The sequence below is a fragment of the Bos grunniens genome, chromosome 21 (assembly GCF_055505025.1).
Source record: "Bos grunniens cultivar Pamir isolate PY7600 chromosome 21, Bosgru_T2T1.0, whole genome shotgun sequence".
NCBI lineage: Eukaryota > Metazoa > Chordata > Mammalia > Artiodactyla > Bovidae > Bos > Bos grunniens.
The window spans coordinates 32,831,417-32,851,689 of NC_141185.1; the positions used below are offsets into that span (position 1 = coordinate 32,831,417).

Below are 20,273 nucleotides of genomic sequence, written 5' to 3' on the forward strand. Positions count from 1 at the left end.
GCACATATTATATGTCGATTATACCTAAATAAATCTGAATAAAAAAGTTAAAAAATAGAAAACATAAAGATAAAACTAAGGAAATGTGATAGGTTGACATCTAAAATGGTCCCCAATGCTTTCTATCTCTCAGTACTCATGTCTTATATACTCTGGGTTTTGGTGGAACACATGATTTGTTTTCCACCAACAGAATGCGACATAGAGATGGATTTCATTTCTGTGATTGTATTATAAAAGACTGTGACTTCTTTACTGCTGGCAGGTTTCACTCTTGCTTTCTTGGTTTATATGGTTGATGGAGGAAACTGCCAGGCAGTTAAGGCCAACATGGCAATGAACTACAGGGGCTCTGACCAACAGTCAATGAGAAACTGTGGTCCTCAGTCCAACAACACTTAGGAACCAAACGCTATCAACAACTACTTTCTGAGCTTGAAATTAGATCCTTTTCTAGTTGAGCTATCAGATAAAACCATAGACTTTGGCCTTGGTTTCAACTTGGTGATAGGCTAAACAGAGAACTTTGGCAAGCCACACCTGGATGCCTGAGCCATAGAAACCATGATACAACAGATAAGTTGTTTGTAAGTCATTAATTTTTGGTGTGATTTGTTAAGCAGCAACAGAGATCTGTTGTGTATTTTACATTTGGAAGCTTGTATGGAATTGATTTTTTCCTTTTTTTTTTTTATGAGTATGTGACAAGTAAGTATTTGAAGAAGTTTTGCAAAAATTTAATGGAATCAAGCCAGTACCCATGAGTTGTAATACTATTAAGATCTTTTTTCTAAAATGAAAAAAGGTATGTAATTTGCAATATTAAAAGTTTACAACCTGCCTATATAGCTGTAGGACAAGGGTTTTCAAAGTTTTGTAAGATTCAGATAACAATGTTTGCTTAACTTATAAAAGAACATAGAGTTGAAACTTATTTTCTTATGAAAATAACCTTAGAAGGTCAGTAAAAATGTAGAGGAAAAAGTCTAAGACATGCCTTGATTTCCTGAGTACACTCAAAGTTGCTATGAGTAACTTCAAACAATAACATCTCTCTGAGGCAGATTTTTTCCAGTAGAGAAACTCTGTTTGGACTGGCTCTTTGATGACCATCTGTATTAAACTCCTTGTGTTACCCTTGTGTATTTATCCACTGTGTTTTTCTGCCTTTCTGTATGTTTTGCAGTTTTCCTGATAGTCAGACAAGATGTCCTGGGTAAAAGGAACGGCTATAAATAGATCTTCGGAGAAGGCAAAGGCACCCCACTCCAGTACTCTTGCCTGGAAAATCCCAAGGATGGAGGAGCCTGGTAGGTTGCAGTCCATGGGGTCACTAAGAGTCAGACAGGACTAAGCGACTTCGCTTTCACTTTTCACTTTCATGCACTGGAGAAGGAAATGGCAACCACTCCAGTGTTCTTGCCTGGAGAATCCCAGGGACAGCGGGGCCTGGTGGGCTGCTGTCTATGGGGTCGCACAGAGTCAGACATGACTGAAGCGACTTAGCAGCAGCAGCAGCAGCATAAATAGATCTTTAGTACTATGGTGGTGATGTGTGGTAGGAGAGGAAGGGTTCTATAGTCCTATGATTGGGTCTCCGTCTTTTAGTGAGCCTATGCTTCTGGACTTTGAACTTCACAATTGTTTAATTATTTTTCTACCCCTTAGGTGGAAGAGGATGACTAGAATGGGCTAGAGTTGGATATTTTCCTTCCCCAGGTAAGGCAGTCTCTGATAATATCCTAGCCATTCAGGCTTTGGTTTCTCCTGAGGACAGGCCTTGTTGAGAAGAGACAAGTGCCCTGGCTTTTTACTGTCTGCCCTCCCCACCCCCTGCCCTCCCTATACCCACCTGACCCCAACCCCTACCTCATTCCACACCAACCTCCAACTCCCCAACCCGCCCCCCAAGCAAGCCATAAAAAAGAAAAAAAAAAGGTTCCTTGTTGTCTCCTCCAGTACAATTTGAGGCAATTTTTCTCTGATATTTATTGTGCAAATTTCATTGAGCTAGACATAAACCACACAAGACTGCAGGGGAACATCTATCAGTGGGTGCCCATGGATTATTTAAACTCTCAGATTTCTCCACACCTAACTTCTAGCAATTCATCGATTACAGTTATGGCTTTCTCATGCAGGTACTGGTTGCTGGTGCTGATTCCCACAGCAATTTCTGCTCATGAGTCTCTGCTCTGGTAAGGTGAGACTTGGTGTATTTGCCAGTCTATCTATCCATTCTTAGGGCAGTAGCTTGCCCTGTGTCCTCCCCTCTCTTAAGGATCCACAAACAGTTATTAATTTTCCAGTCTGTTTAGCTTTTTACTTGTTGTTAGGACAGAGTGGAGACTTTCAAGCTAATTTGCAGAAAATGAAAACTAAAGTCCTCAATACCTGCTCTACATTTAGATATGTATTTACCCTCAAGGCTACTCCTCCACTTTTTTTGAAAGTTCTGGAATTTCACTGACTTATTTTCCCCCCATTGCTCTCATGATTAAATTAGATATTTTCAACATTAATATGGTGACAATCCTAAATTCTATTCACACAAATACCCCTCCAAGCTATAATAAAATCCACCACTATCCTACTATTTAAGCAACATTTATCAAGACCTCAATCTAGACCTTCTGTCGGAGGGTAGCTGAAGTTTCTACAGTAGACCACTTAGCATCAGTGCAAAGGTCTAGAATGTAGCCTACCTCGGAAACTTTAGCAACTATCCATTAAAAATCTGAGCTGCCTCAGTCCTTTCTTCTCTTTAACTTGTTTCTGTTTTAATCTTCAATCCCTTTCCATTTCATTTTAACCCATAAATTACCACTAAGCCATACATTTTTTCCAGTTCAATGTGATACATTTTATTATTCTTCCAAGTATCCACTCCCTTCCCTGAATAGTTTTATATTTCTTAATCTTCCAGGCCTCCCTATAGGATGCATGTATTAACATATCCCATGATCAGGCTTGACTATGTGAAATGGCTTGCTTTGGCCAATGAGATGTCAGTGGCCACAACAAGTGCAATATTAGAAAAGATTATTTTAAGAAGACAAAGAAGAAGACACTTTCTAACACCATACACAAAAATAAACTCAAAATGGATTAAAGATCTGAACGTAAGACCAGAAACTATAAAACTGCTAGAGGAGAACATAGGCAAAACACTCACTCTCCGACATACAAATGGGATCTAATTAAAATTAAAAGCTTCTGCACAAAAAAAGAAATTATAAGCAAGGTGAAAAGACAGCCTTTGGAATGGGAGAGAATAATAGCAAATGAAGCAACTGACAAACAACTTATCTCAAAAATATAAAAGCAACTCCTACAGCTCAATTCCAGAAAAATAAATGACCCAATCAAAAAATGGGCCAAAGAACTAAATAGACATTTCTCCAAAGAAGACATACAGATGGCTAACAAACACATGAAAAGATGCTCAACATCACTCATTATCAGAGAAATGCAAATCAAAACCACTATGAGGTACCATTTCATGCCAGTCAGAATGGCTGCGATCCAAAAGTCTACAAGCAATAAATGCTGGAGAGGGTGTGGAGAAAAGGGAACCCTCTTACACTGTTGGTGGGAATGCAAAGTAGTACAGCCACTATGGAGAACAGTGTGGAGATTGGAAATAGAACTGCCTTATGACCCAGCAATCCCACTGCTGGGCATACACACTGAGGAAACCAGAATTGAAAGAGATACCTGTACCCCAATGTTCATCGCAGCACTGTTTATAATAGCCAGGACATGGAAGCAACCTATATGTCCATCAGCAGATGAATGGATAAGAAAGCTGTGGTACATATACACAATGGAGTATTACTCAGCCATTAAAAAGAATATATTTGAATCAGTTCTAATGAGGTGGATGAAACTGGAGCCGATAATACAGAGTGAAGTAAGCCAGAAAGAAAAATACCAATACAGTATACTAATACATATATATGGAATTTAGAAAGATAGTAACGATAACCCTGTATGCGAGACAGCAAAAGAGACACAGATGTATAGAACAGTCTTTTGGACTCTGTGAGGGGGGGATGCTTTTGGAGAATGGCATTGAAACATGTATAATATCATATAAGAAATGAATCGCCAGTCCAGGTTCGATGCAGGACACAGGATGCTTGGGGCTGGTGCACTGGGATGACCCAGAGGGATGGTACGGGGAGGGAGGTGGGAGGCCAGTTCAGGATGGCGAGCACGTGTACACCTGTGGCAGATTCATGTTGATGTATGGAAAAACCAATACAATATTGTAAAGTAATCAGTCTCTAATTAAAATAAAAAAAAAAAAAATCCAGGCTTTCTCCACGTATAAAAAAAAAAAAGAAGACAAAGAGTAGAACGGAGCCAAACCTAGGCTGACCTGAAGATCTGTCATCAAAACTTAAAAGCTTTTTGCCATTATCCACTAAGATTTTAGGGTTGTTGGTTGCCACAGGGAGAGCTGACTCATGTACCCAAATTAAGCCCCACTGGCCAAGTATCTGTCACCAGCATTCTCTTCTCCTCCTTGACTTTCTGCATCATGTGCAAAAAGTCCTCAAAAAGATCTCCATCTTTAAATATGGTTCCCTGTTGCTGCTAAGTCGCTTCAGTCATGTCCAACTCTGTGTGACCCCAGAGACAGCAGCCTACCAGGCTCCCCCGTCCTTGGAATTCTCCAGGCAAGAACACTGGAGTGGGTTGCCATTTCCTTCCCCAATGCATGAAAGTGAAAAGTGAAAGTGAAGTTGCTTAGGTGTGTCCGACTCTTAGCGACCCCATGGACTGCAGCCTACTAGGCTCCTCTGTCCATGAGATTTTCCAGGCAAGAGTACTGGAGTGGGGTGCCATTGCTTTCTCTGATGGTTTTCCCTGACACCAATTCACGTTCTAAGAGCTTCTGATAAAAATTATAGAAATATGTACTTGGTTGCCATTATAAATTCTAAGTTTCCAAACTCAGACCTCTCAAATAATTTATTAATCTTTTTAGTTATCCATGGTGAGCAACTTTTATTATTGTAATTGCTATTCCAGACCTCCTTCCCTCAAGTCTCCTACTCATACAGCACACCCTTCTTTTTCAGATTCCTTTGCATCCATCCTCATATACACATTAATCTTGATTTAGGCACTTATTTACATCTGTAGCCATTCTTTCCTTCTTTCTCCCCATCTCTGTAACCTATACCACTTTTCCACTTCAAGAGAAATACTACTACTCATGTTTTACCTCATTACTACCTTATTTGACATCTTCTTGGATTTTGATACAATTTTACCTTCTTTCTAAGTTATAAATGTTCCATCTATTATTTGTCCATCCTACAAAGCAAAAGAGCTCCCAGTCCCAACTATGGGCCCTTCCTTTATCTAATTTCTCTCCACTATCATGCCCAATCTTTTGAGTATGGACTATAATTGTTCCTCCCTTCTCAATTACATTTCAGCCCCTTAAACCCAACTTTTATCTCCACCCTTACATTTAAGCTACTTTGACAAACTTATTACCTCAAATTTCTTAAAACTTTATGTTTAATTCACTGTCACTGTACTTTTCTATTCTGCATTTTTTGACACTTTGCAAATGGTTTTCTTTAGGTTTCATTTATTTCAATGCAGCTTTCTACCTTTGGTTTCTGTGATACCACCTTTTCCCTTCTCTGCTTTATCTTTGATGAAGGAATACATTTTTAAATATATTTTTGCCATTGTTTGTATTGTCAATAAATGTATCTCATGATTATTATTTTCCAAAACTGTGTATAGTGCATTAATTAGGGAAAATTAAATAAAATTAAATGGCCCTAAGCCATTAGAAGTTTTCCCTAAAAATGAAAATGCTTGCAGTCAGTCTTGAAGGATAACAAAGCACTAACTAGGTGCACAAAGAAAGAAGGGAACTTCATGAAGAGAGAAAAACATAGATAAAAATATATCCAGTAATGTTGAATTTATTTGTCAGGACTGACTCACCATAGATGAAACATGTAGGATTGAAAGTGAAAGTGAATTTTCTCAGTTGTGTCCGACTTTTTGTGACCCCATGGACTATAGCCTCTCAGACTCCTCCGTCCATGGGATTTTCCAGGCAAGAGTACTGGAGTGGGTTTCCATTTCCTTCCAAAACTGTGTATAGTGCATTAATTAGGGAAAATTAAATAAAATTAAATGGCCTGAAGCCATTAGAAGCTTTCCCTAAGAAATAAAAGAATTTGATAGTAGTAAGGCTGTAGAACCTCTGTTACAATATTGTGGAAAGACCTCCCCCTGCAGAACTAAAACAAGAAGGAAAATCATCAAATCACAAAAATAATATTTGTACATTATGTATTATGCAGTATTATATATGTATGTGTGTATATGTATGTATGTGTGTGTACATATATATATATATATATGTTGCTCAGTCATGTCCAACTCTTTGCGACCCCATGGACTATGCTGTCCATGGAGTTCTCTAGGCCAGAATACTGAAGTGGGTAGCCTTTCCCCTCTCCAGGGGATCTTCCCAACCCAGGAATCTAAACCAGATCTCCAGCATTGCAGCAGATTCTTTACCAGCTGAGCCACAAGGGAAGCCCAAGAAAACTGGAATGGGTAGCCTATCCTTTCTCCAGCAGATCTGCCTGACCCAAATATCGAACTGGGGTCTCCCGCATTGCAGGTGGATTCTTTACCACATATATCAGCAGCTTCTTGAGAGAATATATATATATATATATAAAATTCTTAATCGGGCCTTCCCAGGTGGCACTAGTGGTAAAGAACCTGCCTGCCAATGCAAGAGGCATAAGAGACTCGGGTTAGATCCCTGGGTCAGGAAGATCCCCTGGAGGAGGAAATGGCAACCCTCTACAGAGCTTGGCGGGCTACAGTCCATGGGGTTGCAAAGAGTTGGACACAACTGAAGTGATTTAACATGCAATAGTTCCTGTATCACTAAAGTATATAGTAAAAAAGCTTCAAAGGAAAAATCTATCATAATGAAAAGTTTTACAAAAATGCCTCACTAAAAATGTTCTAAGAACCTTCTAATATGTTATTTTCCTAAGTGAGCCAAAAACTGAAACAACATAATTTGAATCCTATATTATATGAAACTGATATTGGGAATACACTACTTTTCCTAGGCTAAATAATACGGAAAATAATCACAAATAACTTAGCTATCTGCTCCATGAAGTACATACTCCTGTAAAACTATGACGCAACCAAAAAACCTTACTTATAAAAAAATGACTTTTCAAGTCTTGCTTAAAGACACTTGCTCTCCAATCCAAAGCTATTAGCTCGCAAACTCTATCAATACCAACCAGTTTCCTAACTTAGAAGTCACCATGTAATCATCTATCCTTGGCTTTAAGAATCCTATAAATATCCTTTCCTGAATTCTCTCTTCTGAGACACCACTAAAACTGTTAAAATGGTACTCTATCTTACTGTGCTAAGTGTAACAAACTTAGATTTGCTTCAATATATTTTTCTGGAGGTCTTTTGGGGAGCTCATCATACAGTTAATTTATTGATACACTGCTAAATAACAGTGAATTTAACAGTACTATGATTTATTTATATTTAACTGGTGCTGGGAAATATTCACGAGCTATATTAAAATTTCAGCTGAAGCTCACTGGCTCTGGAATCATCCATTTTTAGGACACTGGAAGCTAAATCACCAGAAGGATACAGCTTTGAGAAAGATCTAACTTTTCTGTTAGTGAACACTATGAGAGATATTCTGTGTTTTTTTTGTATACATTACTATAATCTTAGGGTCTCATATTTTGACTGGCACATAGCAGGACCTAAATTTTTAAAAAATGTACCACTGAAGTCATCAGCATTCTAATATGTGAATTAGCAAAATTCCTTTGGTGGTATTCCCATACATTTGAGGTTAGCAGAAAACTTATTTCAGGATAATAATTAATCACATGCTATTTGGTGATGGAACAACGAGTGGTTACCAGGTTCTTATATTCTTGGGAGAAGATGTGATCTTAACCAACTGGATGGTATATGGGTAACAGATTTCACCGTCTCACATTTTATCTATATAAATACTTGCAGTATTGAAAAATGGAACAAGAATTTGTCCTGAGGGTTAACCTTCCTTGCTTAAAAATGTCTTTGATGGAGAAAAGGGCTATCGTCATAGTCTACATGGAAAGAGGAAAATGAGGGAGTACTAAATTACTTTGCCTCAGAAATACATAGAATCTTTTTGTTTCTTTAATGCTTTCTCCATAATGAAAAGGGAAAAGAAAAAAAACAATGTCCTTATGTCTGTGTCATGAGGACAGACATTATCTGAGCAGCATGACAAATGAATAATTACTAGCAAAAAAAAGTTGGGGGGGAAAACCCTACTTTTAGAACAAAAGCTATTATTTAGTCAGAAATAGACAATGTGAGGGATGTCGTTACTGTTCCCTAAACTGTTCAGTAAATTATGCAGCACACACAAATACCTCGTGAGACTGTATGTGTAATTTTATGAGTGGACAGTTCATATCCAAGTGTGTGTGTAATGGGAAACAAGGATATAATACTCAGCTGATCCATGAAATTAACGTGTTGAAGAAAAAGCTTTAAACAGAGAAGATGTATGCTGATGTATAAGCCACAAAAGTAACTATCCTAATTTTGAGGCACAGGTGAGTGGGTGTAGATTGTCATTGATTTATTTTGTACAACATAAAATGTGGATGAGCCAATATCATGGATAATTTAAGGCAGAGTGACAATAGCTAAGAGCTAAACTCATTTAAATAAGAACAAAATTCTAAAACAAAGACCACCACAAAAGTAACTCCACATATGGAACATACTAAAAATAAGTGTTTCCATACATTTATCTGTAGGTGACATTAATATTTTTACACATCCTATAAAATCTCAGTCAAAACTGAAGAAGAGTACATAGAGTATATTATTAGTTATCATTTAGATGGTTTCATATTATACAATGTAGTCTCTGCTAATCTGATTTCATATTTAACATTAATAATATTTTTCCATAGATATAGACTGTCTTTTGAGATGCAGATTTGATGAAAGAATGTAAAATAATGAATTACACATTGAAATCACCACATCAATTAAAGTATGATCTTTATACATTTTACTAATTTCAAACTCTACCATTAAATATGAAATTCAAATCATCACAATAATCTAATTTGTTATGAGCTTAGGCTCTTCAGCTATATAATTTATTGACATCAACCTGCTTGTAATGCCATATATTTAAATTCTACTTTCATATTCTATAGGATGTCTATCATATAGTCTCCTTCCAAAACTGAAGCCAAAATGGAAAAGTTAAAAGTATAATATGCTGATTTCCTTTTAAACATGAAAGAGAATGAAGGAGAGAGAGAGAAGAAAGAGAATAAAAAAGGTAAGGAGGGAGAAAAGGTCCGAATACTGGAGACTGAAGAAATGAGAGGCTTAGACTCATTTTGAATATATCATCCCATTAGTTTCCATTATAAATTATTAAAATAACACCTCCCAGGTTCTCTTCAAAATGGCTTGGAATTTGCATGCCATCCATCTGTAAGCCTCTGAGTGGATTATTTACAAATCTGAAATGGCCAATAATAATTCATTTTCCATTTTAAAGCCAGCAAGTTTCTCTATAATTTGTAGAGAGAAGGAAAAAAAAAAAAAAACACTTTTTGAACCATGTCATCTTGAATTCAAAATAAAATAAATAATCCTGGATTTATTCACTGCAAGATTTTTGTTTTATCTATTTGTTTTAGCACTTTTCTAATAGCCTTCGAGATCCAACCAGTCCATCCTAAAGGAGATCAGTCCTGGGTGTTCACTAGAAGGACTGATGCTGAAGCTGAAACTTCAAATACTTTGGCCACCTGATGAGAAGAGCTGACTCATTTGAAAAGAACCTGATGCTGGGAAAGATTGAGGGCAGGAGGAGAAGGGGACGACAGAGGATGAGATGGTTGGATGGCATCTCCGACTCAATGGACATGAGTTTGGGTAAACTCTGGGAGTTGGTGATGGACAGGGAGGCCTGGCGTGATGCGATTCATGGGGTCGCAAACAGTTGGACACAACTGAGCAACTGAACTGAACTGAATAGCCTTCCTCAAGAAAAATAAAACAATTCTCTGTACCAGAGAGTTCATAGCCTGATTCTTTGAATAACAGGTATTCATTGAATAAAAGGACTGATCACTGAACAGTCCCATCTGATGCTCTTAAAACCAAGATGCCTTGATAAGATATTTCTGTAATACAATAATTCCCTGAATTCAATAACTTGAAAGCAAGACAGGGATGACTGGTTATTGAGCACACAAGAACCTCTCAGGTTCTCTTCAAAATATCTTGGAATTTCCATGCCACCGATTTGTATGGATGCTTTATGTTGATAGATGTTTTAAAATTAAATTCCAAAAGGAAGCACTTAACCAAAACCAAAAATCTTACTGGCCATAATAGTGGAGAAACATAACTACCCAAATTATGAAAATGGAAGAGAAAGTGCTATCTGTATATTCTTATTTGTCTTCTTACTTTTGTCTGCTAAAAGGATGAGGAAGACAGTGGATTTAGAAATAAGAATTAAGCTTTGTTTTTATTAATGCAATTTATTTCCACAGGATAATACTGAAGCAAATAGTTCAAAGCATTAAAAATGGATTTGATTTAGTTAATGGAAAGAGAACCTGTAGTTATTTTAGCTGGGGATAAAACAATTTAAGGCTTTATGTTTGCATGCTTCAGTAATAAAATTGAAATGCTAAGCTGGGGAGAATGTTGCCTTTTACTCTGGTTTGTGATAAGTCAATATATTCTAACAACTAGCATAGCCTTACAGCTTTGGAAATTATATTAAATGATCTATGATAGACTCCTATTCAGGAATCCAAGGGTTTCTATCTCAATGAAAATCTTATGACTACTCCTTAAATGACCACAGTGAAACAGAATGAAAAGAATTATGATCACTTTAAACCTGGGTGGCATTCATCAAATGGTAACACAAGGGTGAAAGGTCCTATATCCCATTTCCAGTTCTTTAACCTATCTACTGAAGTAATGTATTTTTCTCTTTAAAATGTCCCAAAAGATATAAGACGTCACTGTGCTTATAGGGTTTCGAAATTTTATTTTAAAGAATCAAAAGAAATTTGCTCTGTGAGCAGGTTTTTAAATTTGGCTTGAGGCCTCTGATTCAGGGAACAAGCAATCTTCCAACTCTCTCTTCTCCTGGAGAGATGTCCCCTTTCAACCTGTGCCTTTTGGTCCAGTACAAATCAATGAACTCAAGACCCAATATACCATGTCTTAAAAACCCATTTAGAAAACAACTGCTCCATTCAAAGTTCAGCTCCTTCTTTTATCAGAAATTGCTGGAAATGTAATTTTGCAGCAAGCATTTCATTTCTTGTCTTGAAATAGATTGAGATAAATGTGAAGTCAATGATTAGATAAACGTAATGTCTTGGTTTGATGCCATGATGCAATATTAGATGTTGTGGTCAGTACTGATGGATGTTTTGTATAGTTACTCAGCTGTATAATGGGAAAAACTCCCATGACTATATTTAAAATACCATGTGGTTCCCTTTCAATTAATATTACCAAAAGTACTTTGGCACAAATACAAAAAGCATGAGGGATTAGTGCTGAGCATGCAAATGTAGTTATCTTTGCTCTGGATAGAGTTCTTCTTTATACAATAAACTATATCTATGTACAGTTTATTTACTGGGCTGCGCTGCATGCAGTACATAAAATTATTCCTTCTTCAAAAATCTCTTTCATGAGGTTATAAAAAGAAATCTCAATAATCTCCTATACTTCAGTTAAGGATTAAAGGTTGATGAGGTTAACACACATACACCAGCACAAACACAGGTACTATGGCCATAGAAACAGTGTTTATGAAAGCCTCTTCTATGTTAATAGCAAAGAAACATATTTCTCCCCTCCATTCCCTGATACCGAGGTGCATACCATGCAAAATAAAAGAGAAGGAAAAGGAAGAGATGACTTTCTTTGAGAAGGAACACAAACCAGAATATCCACAGTGCCTATCAAAATGTTTTTTGGAAATGTAGAGGCTAAATTTTCTGGCACACTGGTACCAAGATTGCCTAACATAGGAATGAATCAAGGGATAAAATATTAAATACCTTTATTCAACTTTTGCTTTTTATAATGGCTGTTCGTTGGTAACTGCATTTCATTGTTACATAAAAACTAATGATTATCAGGGATGATACCCAGTCATTATCATTTGCTGCAGTGATCAAAATAGTAAATTTCCACAATTTACCTTTTTAAAAATTAAAATGTGTAATATTTTCTAAACATCTAACACTTAAATAATGGTCAATACATCAACATTTTACTTTCTAGCACCCTTAGGTCAAACACAAGGTACTTAGTAATTTAGAAAGATTTGTTGTCTCTCCTACTGAAGTAATATGTGATCACTATTTGCAACACATAGAATAATTTTTCTGATTATTTTCGTTATTAGTATTTATATTAATCAAAATCCTAAATGTGTACTTACTTCAGCAGCACATATACTAAAACTGGAATGATACAGATATTAGCATGCCCCACAAAAAGATGACATGCAAATTCATGAAGCATTCCATACACACACACACACACACACACACTTGCTAAAACTATATAACACCTTGCTTCATATCATGAAAAAGAATCTTGATATACATAGGGAGGCACATGCCTATGCCCAAGACTTACAAATAGATATGTTTTGAAATTTTTGTAATTTTCTAATTTTTTAAGTCAGTCTTTGTAAATAACTTAAAAAAATTTCATCAGAAATATTTTAGATTTTTTTTTTTTTCTGTAATGCTTGAATTCTACAATCACACAATCTGATGTTTTGGTGTCTTTTCCTTTTTCCCTGTAAAAACTTCTCTCTGTATTTCTGATATTACAAAATTGCATGATAATGGTATATTTTGGTTGGGACCATTTTAATTCATGGGGCTGGTACTTAGTGAATGACTTTTCAATATGGAGCCATTTCTTCTTCCTGTTCTAGGGACTTCATGAATTATTTCTTTGTCAATTTTCCCCCACCTCATTTTCTGTGATATTCTAAAACTTCCATTAGACAATAGTTAAGCATATGGATCTTTTCTCTATTATTTTCCATTGCTTTGCATTTTTCCCCTTTTTAGGTTTCCTCTCTCTTCCAAACTTTCTACAATTTTTTTTTCAAATAACCTTTAAATCTATTGTTTTGTACACAATAAGCAAACACCTTTTCTTCTTGAGGTTATGAGTTAGAGATTTTTTTTTTTTTTTCCCTCTGCATTCCCTCAGGTTCTGAATTTTTTGGTTTACTTATTTTTGTTCTTCGTTTTTGTTGTTGGAAGCTTTACTAATGGTGGCAATCAAACAAGTTTCAGTTGCTAAAAAGCTCTCTCAGGACTCGCATTAAAACGCTTCAGAACCTGCAAGTTACTGCCAGGAAGGAATACAAAATAGCAGCGGCACAGAGGTCAGGAAACGCATCTCAAAGAAAGGCTGCCTCACAGCACAGGTCAGAAGATAGGTACTCCTTCCAACCTTGCTCCACCTGCAGGACTGCCCTGAACGCACTTTCTCAAACCCCAAACCACCCAGTAGGCAGAGAGCAACTAAAAACCCGGGGCCCTAGTCTAGGCATGTTCCTGTTAACCAGCCCCAGTGGCAGAACCCTTCGAGAAGTCTTACTTACACCAGGTGTAAACCATCCGCACCGCTATCCATAAACGACGCCTCACAAGCCTCGATAAAGCACCAGAAACTCGCCATGGCCCCTCAGTCGAAAAGCAACGCTATTAAATCACTACCATTCAGCCTTGACTAGGAGTCAACACTGTCTTGGTCCGTCTGTTTTCACCAAAACATTCCAGGCGTGCTGGAACTAACTTTCACAGCAGAGGCTTTCCATAAATAAAAATATGCCACCGAAATATCGACAAATTCTGAATACACATGCATCACTTACCTCTAAATCCTGGTGAACAGACAGTTTGGAGAATACCAAGTGGAAACTTGGAGAATTGTTATCTGAGGCAATTCAGATTCTCCAGAGAAGACTATGATCTGAAAGCAGTTAAAAATGGCTCCGGCTGGACTCTAACCAGACATCAGAAGCCAGGGAGGGTAGCCTGGCCCATACCGCCCTCCCTCCTCACAGCTCTGGGCTCCTCCGTGGAATCTCAGCCGCGCATGCTCTGAGCAACTACGCTCCTCACCCCACGTTTGCAACGGAATTACTATATTGGCAATTGCTGGGGAATATTTTCAATTGTTGCTCCTGATACCGACTGAGTGGGTTCTCAATTCACACCTGGAGCAGCCCCAAATGTTACAAATCAACAAACAAAACATTCCTTGGAGGCAGAGGTTTTCTTGGAGACTGTTACGCTGACAAACATTATTGAAGCAGGACTAAAGATGTAGAAGCTTTCCAATATGAAGGCCATGACCTTAGGGGCCATTGCTGCAATGCTGTTTACAATCCTCTATTCAAGGTGCTTCTTTTTATACTATGTTTACAGAATCCTCGGGGTGCCGAAGGAAAGGGAGCCCTGTACAGCTTTGATCTGGTGGCATTAGCAACTCTGAGATTTTCCAGGTGAAATTCACAACTGATCCATATATGTGAAAGGCAAGGAGATGTAAGAGAAAAAGGGGTTGGGGGGGGCGACACTCCAGATTGGTAGACAGTTTTAATAAACGAGGGAACTTACATATGAGGCTTGTTTTGGGTGGCCACAAGAGGAGTAGGTCACTACACGTGCCCAACAGAATCTTAAGAGATTATATGGAGGCCTTAAGAGTGTTGTCTCCTCTGTGGTCCAGAAGGTCTCAGTAACACAGTACTCTCTCAAGGCTGTCTCCTGAAGTAGTTTCTAGTGCAGAGCATACATCTTAAGGACACAGGAGGGGGTAAGGAGCCTCCGATTATTGCCCGGCTCCTACTACAGGATCAACCGGCTGTTGGCCATATCTTTTTGATGATCTTCTCCATCATGCCACCCTTGGTGACAAGCTCTTACAAGCTTACCTGCCCCACCTTCCATACGGTGCCCTGAGCAGTCAGAAGGTTTTACTTCCATGGAGGTGGCTCACTTGGCTATTTGGTTGTCCGGCAGGCACATGCAAGAGAAAAAACAAGATTAAGATAATAATTCCCAAAATAAGTAATAATTTTTTCCACCCTGGATCTGAACCACTGATTTATTAAGTCCTCTAGGCTGGGAGTCAGGACACTCACCACATTCACTTGTGTTCTGCAGACAATCAAACTGTCAGCGCAAAAGTCTAATGGCCACAGCTCCTGAGTGATGACCAGCAGAACCTCAGGGTTCAGTCCACCGGCTGCTTCACTTCATTCCTCTTTCCACCCAGATGGTGTCAGTGTTGGGCTGAATAGTGACTGCAGTTCATATGCATGGGTTGCCCTGATTAGACTCATTTGTGGAATGTCCCACTCTGTGGGAATGTCCCCTCTTTCCTCTCTACAGACCACAGAGGCTGCCATAGGAATATAGGTGGGGGTGCCGGAAGAGCCTAGTAGAATCTGTAGTTATAGAGACAGTAGGCTGGCAGACAGGGTACCCCTCTGATGAAAATAGGCACACTGCTTAGTCAAAGTGAGAAGTTGAACCTTGGTAGAAGTGGGCTAAGGGGACCCATTCTCCATCTACCCTTTGTTAAGAAAGGATGTTCTTACCATGATATGCTTGCTGTTCCTTCATGAGAGGCTCTACCTGGAGGGGTGCTGTGTTAGTGGAGAGGAACAGTTGCTCCACAGGAATATACCAGGTTTCTGCCCCCTTCCAGAGCTGGGGCCAAAATTCAAAGGGTTCTCTCTCCTTCTGTTGTCTCTGCCACAGCCCCCAACCCACACCTTCCAGAGTCATGGACACATTTAACTCAAATGGTCGCCCTACTTGGGAGATGCCCAGAGCTTTCATCTGCTTCACTGGTATTTTTGCTTTCTCAGAGGCGGCTGTTGCTCTGATTCCCTATGCATCCTTGAAGGAACTATTCTGCATTTATCAAGTGAATGTAAAACTGATATGGTCATGTTATTTTATTCATTTATATATTTCACTGGTTTCAAAAGTTAGCTTAAGCAACAAAATGCATGCAGTGAAAGAAAAGAAAAGAAGAAAAGCAAAATAAGGAGAAATAGAGACAGTGGATCTATACAGAAGCCATTATTAATGTGGCTAATGTCTGCACATGCTGTAATATCAAAATTCTGAAACTTGTGAGAATTTACTGTTGTTACATGATGAGATTTGTGTTCTTACAGCCATGTCTAACCACTCTTCAGTGTAATCACTTGGAAAAGTTCAATTAATATTTGAGGGAGATTTTCCCAAATTTTCTTGAAACCAAAAGACTTTCATTAAACACACGAGTGTCAAAGTTCCTAGCTCTGTTGTTGCTACACTAGATTTTATAAGATAACATCAACATATTGTATATTTCTCATACACATGTATACATGTGTATTGTATACAATATTGTATATTGTATATTTCTCCCACTGTCCTAGTAGTACTAAGATTATCATATATTTAAAAGTAGTATGTGGGAAGTGTGGACATAAATTTTCATTAGCAGGTAATGAAAACTCTGCTTGTATGGTGTTCTAGTCTATATGTATTAATATAAAAATTATCCCTGTATTTGGGAGAGTTTATATAAGGGCTCAGCATAGATACAGCCTATGTCCATTGTTATAAATGTGATTTAATTATGTAACTGAAATAGGATGTCAGCAGCCTATGAACATTTTAAAAGAAGGTAATATTTTTTTCTCTCAATAAGGTTTCTATAAATTTTAGATTAAAATGGCACTAGAATGGTCTACCTGAAATGCTTCCTTTTGTCAAATAAAGGATGATTTTCTTCTTTCTACTCCTGATCCATTGGGCTTTATGTTTTTCAGCATTCCCTCTGAGATCTTGCCTAGTTAATTATATCCCCTCTTTCTGATAGCTGCAATCTCCTCTGGCTTCCCTAGCTAAAAAAAGAAAAGAAAGAAATTAAAAGGCTAGATTCTCCTATGAAAATGAAAACAAAACAAGCACACAAAACACCCCTTTGATTCTTAATCTACTATCATATTTATTTACTCCTTTCTCATGTAACTGTCTAAATGCTCACTGACTCCTCAACAAATTAAATTCTGAGTTCTTCCTCTCTTGCTTTATTCTAAACATGTTTTTGCTAAAGAAACTAAGGGTTTATTAATTGTCCAGAACTAATCTCACCTTTTTAATTTACTGTAATATTTCTCACTCTAACAGTGGTCCCTAGTGAATATTTCATATTTTTCCAACTCTTTCCTAGACATCTATCAGAATACTCATTTTTGGCTACTTCATACCATTTTAACTATTTTCCCCCCTCTCCCTCCAGAGCATACCCCCCTCAATTATGGCCTTCTCTTGGGAATCTGCTTATAGCCCTCAGGTTTTTCTCTTCCTATATATTCCCCAAGGTGACTTGCTTCCATTCCCATAATTCAGTACATCATCTCCCAAATGTAAGCTATCTCCACTCATTCTGTTGAACTAAAAACTGTCATACTAAAACTGACAGCTTTTAGTATCCTAGAAATGACATCTCTCCATGTGACACACCAATACATTAAACACATGCCTAAGTCAACTGTTTCATCTTTCTCTAAAGGCCCATTTTTCTGTCACTGTATGCATCTGTGATAAGTTGCTTCAGTCGTGTCTGACTCTTTAAGGCCCTGTGGACCGTGGCTTGGTAGACTCCTCTGTCCATGGGATTCTCCCAGCAAGAACCCTCCTCTAGGAAATCTTCCTGACCCAGGGATCCAGCCCACATCTCTTATGTCTCCTGCATTTGCAGGTGGGTTCTTTGCCACTAGCGCCACCTGGGAAGTCTTTTTCTGTCATTAGTGCATTGTTAAAAATTATGATTTATTTAATTGTAAATTATTTCCTGTTTTCTTTTTCTAATTCTTCCCCCCAAGCCATACCCACACTCTCTTTCTCTATTACTAGGACCTGAAATATCTATCTTCAAAATATCTCAGAGTAAACAACTCATGTATTAAATTCAAAATTCTATCCTATTGCCCAGTATAGTTTATAGCTCATATTAGACTCACTCGCAATAACTTGAGTAAATGAATGAAATATTACGTTTTTTCCCGAAACTCATTGTCACTGCTTATATTCAGGCCTTCAGAGCCACTTCTCTACACATCACCATAAACATTCTCACTGTTCTCTTCGCTCCTACGCACCATAGTCAATGCTCTGTATACTCTATCAAGATTGCTCTTCATATATATATATATATATATATATATATATACACACACACATTCATATTTATGCATGTTCTCCAGTAGGTGAAGGGTTCTCCCTAATTCCCAAATTCTAAGAGCTTATGATACGGTACATTAAACATTTTCTTCACTATGTTTTAACCAATTATCAAGACTTTCATATGATATTTTTAAAGATTTTTTTGATATTGACCATTTTTTTAAATCTTTACTGAATTTGTTACAATATTACTTATGTTTACTTTTGGTTATTTGGCTGTGAGATATGTAGGATCTTAGCTCCCCAGACAGGAACCAAACCTGCATGCTCTGGCAAGTCTTAACCACTAGACTGCCAGGGAAGTCCCATGTCTTACATATGCTTTTAAAATGCATGATATAAACCATGTTGCTATTGGCTTAGACAAAGAAATCAGGGAAATATCTATTAGCATAGTCCTTGGTTTCTAAAAGTTTCAAAAAGGTAGAAAAAGTAGACTTTATGAAAGAAAGAAGTACTGGGGAAAAAGTAACATTTTTATGTTTTCCCAATTTTAAATATATATCATGTTGAAGTTTTAATTAGCAAATTATGTTTTTATAATTGATTGCATAATTTTTTTCTAAGCAAGTGTTACTGAACTTAAAGTACTATTGTTCCTCAAAGCCCTAAAGGTGTCTATACTGTAGAGTTCAGCAATGTAGGATTCTATGAATGGCAAATGTATATTATCATTGTTTCATGAGTCAGTATTCAGAATAAGGGCTTCCCTTGTAGCTCAGCTGGTAAAGAATCTGGCTGCAATGCAAGACACCTGGATTTGATCCCTGGGTTGGGAAGATCCCCTGGAGAAGGGAACAGCTACCCATTCCAGTATTCTGGTCTGGAGAATTCCACGGACAGAGGAGCCTGGCAGGCTACAGTCCATGGGGTTGCAAAGAGTCAGACATGACTGACAGACTTTCACACACAGACACATTCAGAATAAAGTAAAATTTATCATAGTATGTTAAGGCTTGGAGGCTCTAGATATGTATGTATGAACAAAGAATCTTAGTCAAAGTGATATTTCCTCATGTCAATGCCAATATGTGGAGTCAGTGATTTTTTTTTTTTTTTGGTTATCCAAAGCTGTCTTATTATGATGCCAAGAAAGTCCCCTGTTTCAGGCCCACACCTAATATTCTGAGATCTGCGGCCAGAGTACAAATCAAGATGCATACTCCAAATATTTAATGTGTAAATCCAGGTATACTTATGACTTAGCTGGCATTCCTACCAAGGGCTCAGAGCCCATTCAGCATGAATTCCATTCCAATCCAAAGGATCTGTTTGTCCCCAGGGCTAGAGATTTCATGGAGCAGGGCTGGGTAGGGCATTGTATAAAGTGACACTGAGCCCAGGACTGCTGGACAGTGACTGTACTAGCCCCAGTCCAGATGTTAGTGAAGTCGGCCAAGCTTCCCAACCAGCCAGGTTGAACTAGATCCCCTCCACCTGCTCCACTTCCCCAATTCAGAATTTCCAGGGCAGTTTTAAGGGCTTCTCTAAACTACCTCAACCAAAAAGAAGTAGCACAAACCTAGAAAACACTTTAGGCATCTTTGGACAGTGAACTTTTAACAAAATCACCACCTTTTCATGTGTTTCCCAGGGCATAAGCTTGAATACTTTCCTTTCCCTTCACTTGCAAGTGAACACTTAGAAATGCACAATCCCTTATCCTCTTGCCTGTGGACAGCAGTTTGGTTCAAATGACTTTTTAACACAATTGGAATTTGTTAGCAAACATTAAAATTTTTTTAATTGGGCATAATAGGAAAAAATGACGTATTTCAGTGTAAGTGATTTGCAGAGGATCTGTAAAGAGCTACTGATGCTTGTAGCTAAGAATGGACCCGCCTTGATTTCTAAAATTTGCAA

General features: G+C 37.8%; 1 long non-coding RNA gene and 1 other non-coding gene across 15 annotated transcripts in view; one reads left to right on the plus strand and one right to left on the minus strand.

Moving 5' to 3' along the window:
* The window catches only part of LOC147349339 (uncharacterized), a 415,290-nt gene extending 400,982 nt beyond the window's left edge, over positions 1-14,308 (minus strand). For 5 of the 14 annotated variants that reach the window (XR_015150369.1, XR_015150376.1, XR_015150379.1 and 2 more), the window contains exon 1: positions 14,027-14,295. This is a non-coding gene — a long non-coding RNA (uncharacterized LOC147349339). Of the gene's footprint in view, positions 1-14,026 lie in introns of all 14 variants that reach the window. The other 9 variants (XR_015150374.1, XR_015150377.1, XR_015150378.1 and 6 more) reach the window with 6 other exon arrangements.
* On the plus strand, positions 12,558-12,659 carry LOC147349341 (U6 spliceosomal RNA). The gene has a single exon (XR_015150802.1). It is a non-coding gene; the product is annotated as a U6 spliceosomal RNA (small nuclear RNA).
* Positions 14,309-20,273: the final 5,965 nt, after the last annotated feature.